The sequence below is a fragment of the Lygodium microphyllum genome, chromosome 11 (genome assembly GCF_053477565.2).
Source record: "Lygodium microphyllum isolate KBCC chromosome 11, Lygodium_microphyllum_v1.1.10, whole genome shotgun sequence".
Classification (NCBI taxonomy): Eukaryota; Viridiplantae; Streptophyta; class Polypodiopsida; order Schizaeales; family Lygodiaceae; genus Lygodium; species Lygodium microphyllum.
The window spans coordinates 6,623,061-6,633,074 of NC_141145.1; the positions used below are offsets into that span (position 1 = coordinate 6,623,061).

The following is a 10,014-nucleotide window of genomic DNA, read 5'->3' on the forward strand; positions in this document are numbered from 1 at the left end:
TTTTCAAACATCAATGGTCGTGCAACTTCTGTAATATGTTTATTTTTTCTTTCAATAATCCCATTTTTATATGGGATATATTTGTGAGTAAAGAGTCTCTTTATCCCATGAGACCTCAAGAAGTCATTGAACTCATTAGAGAGATAATTTCCTTTTCCATCTGACCTCAAGTACTAACTTTCAAGTATGGTTTTTTTTTCAATAGCAGCCTTGAAAGTTTTAAAGCACTCAAATACATTGTTGTTTTTCTTCATGAAATATATCTATAGCTTTCTTGAACAATAATCAATAAACATGATAAATTATTTTCTACCACCAAGAGATATATTCTATGTAGGCCCCAAAATATGTGTGTTCACAATATCAAGTATACTTCTACCCATATCTCTATCATGCAAAAAATATTATCTTGCTTGCTTATCAAACTGACATGCTTTATACGCTTTATGAAATTTTTTAACTCTGAAAACAAGAAACCTTGTAATCAGCCCTTTAAAATACATTAATTTTAACATTTACACATTTGCATATCTAATATATTTGTGCTATATTTTAATGTTTGCAATCACTCATTTGCCTTTAGTTTACATAACATCATTCATAGTAGGAATTCTAGCATCTAAAGTGAACATGTGATGAACTCTAGTTTCTTTTGTAATCAATCTACACTTATCATTAAATTTTTCTACAAAATAACATTTTGCATTAAATCGAACCTGCAACCCTTGCTCTCAGAGGGATCACCGTATAGAAGCCCTATATATCATGTGCATTCAAAGGATAGTTTAAAAGCCCCTTTTAAAAAATTTAAACCATTTATATATACCCCTTGTGTGAATTTTGGAGGCAATAGTTATATCCCTTCTATAAATCTAAAATTCAAAGAGAGTGCATTTTCATGGCCCCTTCTATATAATTCAAATTAAAGCATGATGCTGCAATACTTTAGCCATGGAATTTTCACTATGATCTAAGATGGATATTCCCTTCCTCCAATAGAACCTGTATGTGATAATGACTAACTGAGAGCAAAAACCTTTGGGATGGGATGGATTGTAAGAAGTTGGGAAGAATAGGGATGTCGTGTGTAAATAATATTGATGCCATGTCACATTGACATTGTTATAAAAGGAGAGGACAAGTAAATTTTTTCTCATCTTTAACACGTTAATACAATATTGTCCTTCTCCTCTTCACCTTGCTCTTGAATTCAATGGCTTCTTTCTCTGTCATGTCTTTCTCTCTCCTATTCTAGTATTTCTCTCTCCTCGTCAGTCTTTCTCTCACTTTTCCACTTCTACTCTCTCTTCTGTAGTCTTCTCTCTCCTCTTTTTCTCTCTGCAGTTCACTTCCAAGCTTGCTATACTAATCATCAACTTCATTCTCAGCATCCAAAGTTGTATGTACTCCAAGACAGAAGCCTCACAAAACCCATGTGTCTGCAACCCTTATGTAAACTATGGCTTACAATAAAATGTTAGAAATTTGTACCTTCTAGCATGTCATGATGCTCTTCACCTTTAAGCTATACTACAGTATCCTGCAGAGCATCTTCATGTGTTTTCTTTACAACTAAAAATCTTTCCAAGTTGCGCATCTCCTTGCGTATTCTTGTTGACACTTTCCCAACCTATCACACATATACCAACCAGAGTGTTTGAGAAAGCACAATGAAATCATGTGTAGTCATATGTATATAGTGAAACTTGCAAGGTGCATGTCTCACCTTGAACATAAAACATTAACATACACTGTGTAGCTCACTATGAACTTATTCAAGTTCTACATCCAATTTCTCCTCTTCTGATACATTGTCTAGATTATCTGTCTCCTTCTTAAGCAAAGAAGAATTCTATTGAGAAAAGAAAAGCTTGTAAACTCCAGCAAAGTGCCTGACCAAACACTATACCAGTACATATTGGCATAAGAAAGCATAACCATACACAAAGTTTAATTATAGCTTTAAAAATGGGAAAGCAGAGTGATAACAAGGTTGCAATTCAATTGCACACCTTTTTAATACTGGAAGATTCAACTAGAGATGTGAAGCAATTAGTTCAATAATATTCCTCCCACTGATTCATGTACTTTTCTAGCTTTTCTTGAAGAATATTGAACATTGCATCAAAGCCCTTTAAGATAGCACAAATAAGTATCAAGAAAGACCTGCACAAGGAATAGAAAGAGGCTCAATAGTGTCTCTATGCACATATATATGCTTTCTCATTATCCAATCTACTAGACAACTTTCTCATTACCTAAAAGAGCTCAGGTTTAAAATCTAGAAACGATTAGTTTTGGAATGGATCCAATAATCAGCACCTTGGAATCATATGAGCTAAGAAAACCAGTGTCGCTAAAATCTAGCCAAGTAAGGTGAGAGTAAGGACTCAAGGGTAATGGCCCTTCCAACACTTTTCTTTGTTGTTCTGCCACATTGAATATCGTGAATTGCATCACGTGAAATGAATACACAATTAGAGAAAAAGAATCATGCAATTTCATCACAAACCAAGACAACAATTATTTGCAGTATTACGACTATGCTTGACATAAGGTGCATCTACCTACTGGTCACAAGACAAGGGAGAGCTTGCATGTAGAACAATAGGGAGAAGCTCCTTCTCACCTTCCATGGTGACCACTGGTCCTACCAAAGACAGTAAGGAAGTCTGCAACATACAAATGACAATAGTGAATAACAATCAAGCCAAGTCACAAGTAGCTTTATTCAAGATCATATTCATACTTCAGACTTTGAAAATGAGGCAACACCTACAAACCACCTTCAAAAAATAGTCAGAGGTGGTTGAGACTAGTTGAGACAGCTACCCATCCACATCCAAGAGCTAATGCCTTGCCTCCTCCTCTGTTGCAAGCCGCGTTGATCACTGAATCATTACCAAGAAAACTTATCATTCCATCATTCATCTATGAGAAGCACAATAGACATACTGCACAAAAAGTTAATTGAAATGGAATGGGTGGACCTCACTATTGTTTGCCCAGCTACTTAAAGGCAGATAAAGTATGGTACTTGGATTCTTTTCCCCATTCCTATGAGATGCAAAAATGCAGCCACTATCATTCATAGCAGCCATTTTGAAGCCAAAATAGTCTATCATTGAGGACATAGGAACCCCTTTCCCTGCATCATGAAACTCCACCTACAAATCACCAAGCAAAATCAATGGTGCATTAGAGCTTGGTTTGACTATTGTGATCAATGATCATCACGCATCTGATTATGAGAACATTGCAAGGGAGAAAGCACCTCTATGTGTGATAGCTCTTCATTCTAACAACTGGTGATGCTGCCTATGAGATTGTAAAAAAGAAAATGGGGCTTGCTTGAACTAGGCATAGTAGAGCAAGGATGAAAAGGAGTTTGTAATGCATGCACTAGGTGTCCACCTATAATGACTCCAAACGAGAAGCTTATGTTTTTATTTTGGAGCAGAGCCTCAACTTTAATAGAATGACTACTGGAGCTTGTCATGACCTTTGTTCATTTCCTTCTTTCTTAAATCAGGATGTGAAGGAGAATTGGGTCTTCTATCAGGTGAATATCCACCTTCTTCCTCACTATGAGGCTGCTCTCCATCCTCCCCATCATCACTGAAGTGTAGCATCACTTCTCTATCAATAACTAAAGGCAAACTAGCATCACTACCAGGTAGGGTCATGTGAGATGGAACAACAAGTTCCCAAATACCAATTTTTCCATTCAAGTCACCAATGGCTAAAGCATTTCCTTTCGGTCTCCACACTAAGCTGCAGATTTGAGATTCAAACTTCTGGTAGTATATGTCTTGCATGTTATCCACATCCCATATGATGACTTGATTGTCACCTCATGCAGTTGCAAGGTATTTTCCATTTGGTGACCAGGCTAATCAGCCAACTAAAGCTGAATGCCCACCTTTGAGGCTAAAGACCTTTTCACCTATATCCCAATCATACATAATCACATCCATGCCATTTTTTGTGCCAAGAACTACCAAGACACCTCCCTTTGGATGCCAAGAAATTTCATTCCTCCCACAGTGCAACATGGTACAGTGTGTGGATTTTCTTGATAGATGAGAGGCACCAGCACATGATAGAGCCATCACTACTAGCAGAGCTAATGCCAAAAACTCATTGTTGGGGTCAAGTGTAAGGCTAATGATAGGTGCATTGTGGCCTTTAAGGACTCTCACAATAGAGCTGTCAATGGTACTGATAATCTTGATGCCATCATCCTCTTCTCTTGCTACAAGCAAAGAGCCTATGGAACTGAAGGAAATGGCATGGATGGGCAAAGTAAAGTGAGTAAGTGCTTTGGAACTCTCCATATGAGAAAAACAAAGAGGAAGGCTATGAGAAACACTCACTCTGCGGCTCGATCTCTGCAATGCACAAGGGCTATCCTGAGTTAAACGAATTGGTTAACATAATAAAAATTAATGTGAACCTATATGTAAGGCTCTGAGCCATGAACTCATGCCATGGTAAAATTCATGCAATCATGTATTGGTTTGAAGGTGTGAAGAGACAAAAGAATGAAATTGTGACTGCTAGAGAAGATCTCATGCCATGTAGTGTCTCTAAGTAAATCTATATGTTGTAAATAGAAATCTTCATAGAGAAGCATTTAGTTCCACAAAACAAGAACTTGAATGAAATGTTGCAATGTCTGATTGCATTTAGAGAGTAAAGAGTGAGACTATGAGTGTTGGGAAACATCTGGTGCAACATTGTGTCCACAAAAGAACTTTGCATAGATTTTCAGAAAACAAACATTTTGTGCACATGATAGAGCCATCACTACTAGCAGAGCTAATGCCAAAAACTCATTGTTGGGGTCAAGTGCAAGGCTAATGATAGGTGCATTGCGGCCTTAAAGGACTCTCATAATAAAGCTGTCAATGGTACTGATAATCTTGATGCCATCATCCTCTTCTCCTGCTACAAGCAAAGAGCCTATGGAACTGAAGGAAATGGCATGGATGGGCAAAGTAAAGTGAGTAAGTGCTTTGGAACTCTCCATACGAGAAAAACAAAGAGGAAGGCTATGAGAAACACTCACTCTGCAGCTCGATCTCTGCAATGGACAAGGGCTATCCTGAGTTAAACAAATTGGTTAACATAATAAAAATTAATGTGATCCTGTGTCTAAGTCTCTAAGCCATGAACTCATGCCATGGTAAAATTCATGCAATCCTATATTAGTTTGAAGGTGTGAAGAGACAAAAGAATGAAATTGTGACTACCAGGGAAGATCTCATGCCATATAGTGTCTCTAAATAAATTTATATGTTGTAAATAGAAATCTTGATAGAGAAGCATTTAGTTCCAAAAAACAAGGGAAGACACTTTAGATATTTTGCATCTTGTGCAGAAGTGTTTCTGGAAGACAAATATGCAGGAGAATGGCTAAGAATTGGTCAATATCTCAGTACATTAACAAATAGAGATGAATGATTAGATGAGGAGTTTAAGAAGATCAAGAGGAAAGCCTATGGATTTTTCTTAAAAGATGGATACTTATGGAAACATGCTAAAAAGAAACAGGGTATGCAATTGCGAGTTTTGGGTGACAGTGCTTCACAAGTAAAAGTAATGCAAGAATTTCATGAAAGTTTGTGGGCTGGTCATAGAGGTGTTTGGGGTACTTTTATAAAGATCAAAGAAAGATATTGGTGGCAGGGTATGTATAAGGATGTTGCTCACTTTATGGAAACATGTACGACATGTCAAATGTATTCAACTGTGAGACATCAGAATGGATTGCAACCCACATATCCATTGTCTCTTCATTTTAAGTGGGTGGTGGATTTGGTCACAATGCCTACAGGTCTTTGACAAATGAGGTATCTTGTGCTTGCTTGTGAAGACTTGACTAATCAAGTGGAAGGGAGAGCTCTACGTACTAAGATGACAAATGCTGTATGTACTTTTCTCTTAGAAGAGATCTTTTGTTGATATGGCTGTGTGGGAAAAATTACAGCAGATAGGGGTGAGTTGGATGCAGATGAAGCTCATGATTTCTTTGCACGGTTGGGGATAAAGATTGCTTTAACTTCAGCCTATAACCCTGAAGGAAATGGCAAAAGTGAAAGAGGTCATCCACCTATTGTGAAGGCATTGGCAAAAGCATGTGGAGAGAAGATAAAAGAGTGGCCACGATTGCTCCCTTATACTTTGTGGGTTGACAGAACAACTCATAGTGCTGTTACAGGATATATGCCTGCAGAATTGATGTATGGTCAAAAACCTATCATGCCGATAGAAGAGATGACTGTCACATGGAGTGTGTTACCTTGGGAGGAGGAGTTGAATCGAGAGGAGTTGTTGGCCTTACGCATTAGATAGTTGGAAAGAAAGTCAGAAAACATAGAGGCAGCAACTACAAAGTTAAGGGTAGCAAGGATACAGAATAAGAACCGGTTTGACAAAAGACATAGACTCAGACCAAGAACCATACAAGATGGGGATTGGGTATTGGTTTATGATAGCAGTTTAGATAACTAGCATAGTGCCATGCATAAAGTTTCCAAGAGATGGTTTGGACCCTATGTGGTAAGACAAGTGTTTGATAATGCTACTTATGCATTAAATGAGCTGGATGGGACAGCCATAAAACTTTCGATAGCAGGGAAAAGAATCAAATTATTCAAAAGGCAGGAATCTACTGCTTATGAGTTGCCAAAATTGGAAGAAAATAGTGGCCATGATACAGGGGCTAGCCAGGAAGATATGGAAGATGAAGAAGTAAAGGATATGGTTGTGCAGAGGATGAGGAGGACTCAAAATCCGGTGACAACTAGGATTTTGGCACATACCAGAGGATATGCAAGTTTAGAGGGGGTGGATGTCGTGATGTTATGATGGCATAGTGTGAAAATGTATGGAATGCATCATCATCCAACTTCTCTATTGATCTAGAGAGTCAATGTGATTTGAGCCATTAGTACTAGTGCGAGTTGCATGGATTATCCAAAAATACTAGATTTTTGGATAATTTAAGTCTATTTTTTATATTATTTATTGTAAAAATCTGAAAAATTCAGAAAAAGCTTCTAGATTAGGATGGCATGCAAAAAGCTAGTTGCTTTTTTAGCCAGTTAGGGAATTTTCACAAGGAAAATTTGACGAAATCGTGCGCGTCGCAATCGCTGTAAACAGGCTGAAAACTACAAATTGAACTAAAAGAAGAAGGAGTGATCTAGGAGATCCGTGATCAGGTGTCCTCGGGTTTTACCCCCCTTTTGGAGCCAACGGAGCCATCAGATTTGGGTTCTGGGCAGTAGAGAAAGAGCTGATTTTTTTGATCCACGTTTTTGGTCTACGAAGGAGCTCTAAGAGAACTAATGCCCGGAGATTGCTTCTGAGTAGAGCAAAGATTCTAGGTTCTTTCAATACATATTGTTTCAATTCATTGTGATTTTTTTTTTGTGTTTACCACTTGGGTATTCTCTATACTCTCTTCCATCTCCTATCTCTACTTCCTTCTACTTTTGATCCCCGGTGGATTCGACCTTTCGACAAAAACCCCTCTGACACCGTTCTAACTTATCCCATTCCCAACTAATGCATACAATTTGCACAGGAGTGAGCCCGATGCTCTTTTACAAGGATTCAGGAGTGACTTCACATTTAATGGTGCACTTTTACTCTTTTCTTTTCTCGAGGTGATACTGAGGCCTTCTAGAGAGGTCCTCATTCATATTTTTAGGGTTTGACCTCCATCAGGGGTGCCTTTTCCTTCCTTTTTCCTGTGCCCTTTCAGTTATCTCCTTCTTTGATTTTTTCTACTCCTCTACTCCATTTTTTGATCCTCTGTGCTGTGGTAAAAATTACCCCCCTCCTAGCTGAGTGCCAGTCCCATGGCAATGGGGTGGGGAGCAGTAGGGTAGCTTGTGTTGTTGCTAAGTGGAACTGGTGGGTAGATGACCACAATCAAAAGGTGCTGTTGTGAATGAGAGGTGATGGATTTTGATTAATGATGATCGGAGAGATTCCGGCATGCTTTGATCTTCATGAAGATGCTTGACATTTGTCACACAATTGTAGCTCCCCTTCTGCGAGACGGCTATCAAAATCAAGGCTCTATAATCATTTGGAGAATATGAGGTTCCAAGATCTATGCCAATGGTGGGTCCACCACTGAGTTTTTTATGTGCTTGATTTGGTTGAGTCATGGTAGCCATCAGCAGGCACATGGTCGGCCAGATCAAGCATGTTGGTCCATTTAACTGTCGGAGTATGCAAAAGCTCTTGAAGCTACTATAATGGTTTCTTGTCTGACTTATGGAAAAATTCATAGTGATTAGTAGATGTCATGAATGGTCTTCCTTAGGTCGGTTGCCAGTCATTGAGTCATGATCATAGCCTGTAAGTTAAAGTTGTGCACTCCCTAAGGGGTGTGTCTGTCTCACGGTATGGTGTAAGTGCATGTGTAGTGGAACTGGGAGATGGGTCTAACCTTGGATAGGCCCTTGGTAATGTCACACACTTAAGGACCCAGTTCGTGTGTTGTTGGAGGTGTAGTGTAGAACTTAGGGTGACAGGTCTGGAAGTCTTGCCCTTGATGTGCCCTAAGTGTGAAGTGGGGGAAGAGGGTAGGGGTGAACCCTAGGTGTAGTGAGCAAAGTGAGCCCTCGTGTTTTTTTTTTTTTTTGAGAATTGCATACAAAGAAGGCATTCTGGCTAGTGCCTATCACCTTTAGCTGGAGTACGGGGTGGTCGCAAGCATTGGGGTAGGAATGCACGACTTTATAGATATTCTTTAATAGCGGCCCGGGCCTTCAGAGGTGTGGATGAAAAGAAGGGATGATTGCACCTCATGAAGCAGATATCATTCATATTCTCTAAGATTTCTAGGCAAAAGAAGGGAAGCAGGGTTGCCCTCATCATTAATCTAGTCATGGCCCTACTATCTATCCTCAGATTGATGTCTAAAAAGAGGGGAGGGAGGTGGGCTTCCTCGACTGTAGGTCTTTGCATCAATAGGAATTTGATAAGCCTAAGATAATTACAGGTGGTTAGGAAGGCTAGATTCGGACAAGAAGAAAAATCCACAAGGAAGCAGTTGATAGATGGGAGGAGATCCTCTATTCTAAAAACTAGGCATTCCTTGGGATTTCGGGCATTTACATTATATATTGTAGGAAATTCAAAATCACCATGAATAGTTTTGTCATAATCAACTCCATGCCTACGGGGATAGGGCATGTAGATGGGTTCATTGCATTCTTCAGGAAGTGAGCTGCAGAAGGTAGTCCAGGCGTCAAAATTGGCATCCCAAATCCTCCTCTGCCACTTCAGCTGAAGCTGTGCCTCATAGCCTTGGACGGTTTTGGGAACCCTGTTTACCTTGTCCTGCCAGTAATCTACAAGCTCTTTCCTCCACCTAGTTATTATGAGGCTCCTTTCCTCTATCCACTTGTTTGCAAAATCATTGGCCAGGTCTTTGATCTTGGCTAGAATGCCTAGAGGCAACGCATGGTTCAGAGAGTGTGGATAAGCAAATGAAAGCTCAAATGGTCTCATCTGGAACTCCTGGTCATGCCATATGACAAATTCCTTAGGCCAATCGATAGGGTTGGGATCCCCTCATAATGGCACCGACTCTTCAGGGAATTGTCTAGGCAGTGGACCGTGCTCTGCGTTGGGCTTCCTCTGCCAGTTCCTGCCTTCTTATTCTGCTGCCACAATGCACTCGGACATGTGGGCATCTTTGGGCTCTTCAGGCGGGAGGTCTGGTAGAGGAAAACTGGGCATTCTTTGTTGTTCTTCAGCATCTTGCTCCAAGTTCGAACCCTCTTCGACATTTTTCTCGGCCACTGCTGGGGCCACTTGTGGTGGTGGCATTGGGTGCTCCTGTTCTTCAAATCCAAGTTCCTTAAGCTCAACAGTGGAGAGGTGGGCATGGTGCAGGTAGTGAAATTGCTGCTTTTTCATGATTCCTGTGCCTATTGGAAGCTCCCGTTCTTGAAGGCCATACCTTAGCGCTCGGGTAGTCAGTTC

The 10,014-nt window shown here is 39.8% G+C and overlaps 1 pseudogene; it reads right to left on the minus strand.

Moving 5' to 3' along the window:
* Positions 1-2,057: 2,057 nt before the first annotated feature.
* LOC148028507 (protein ENHANCER OF LHP1 1-like) lies at positions 2,058-9,537 on the minus strand (annotated as a pseudogene).
* Positions 9,538-10,014: the final 477 nt, after the last annotated feature.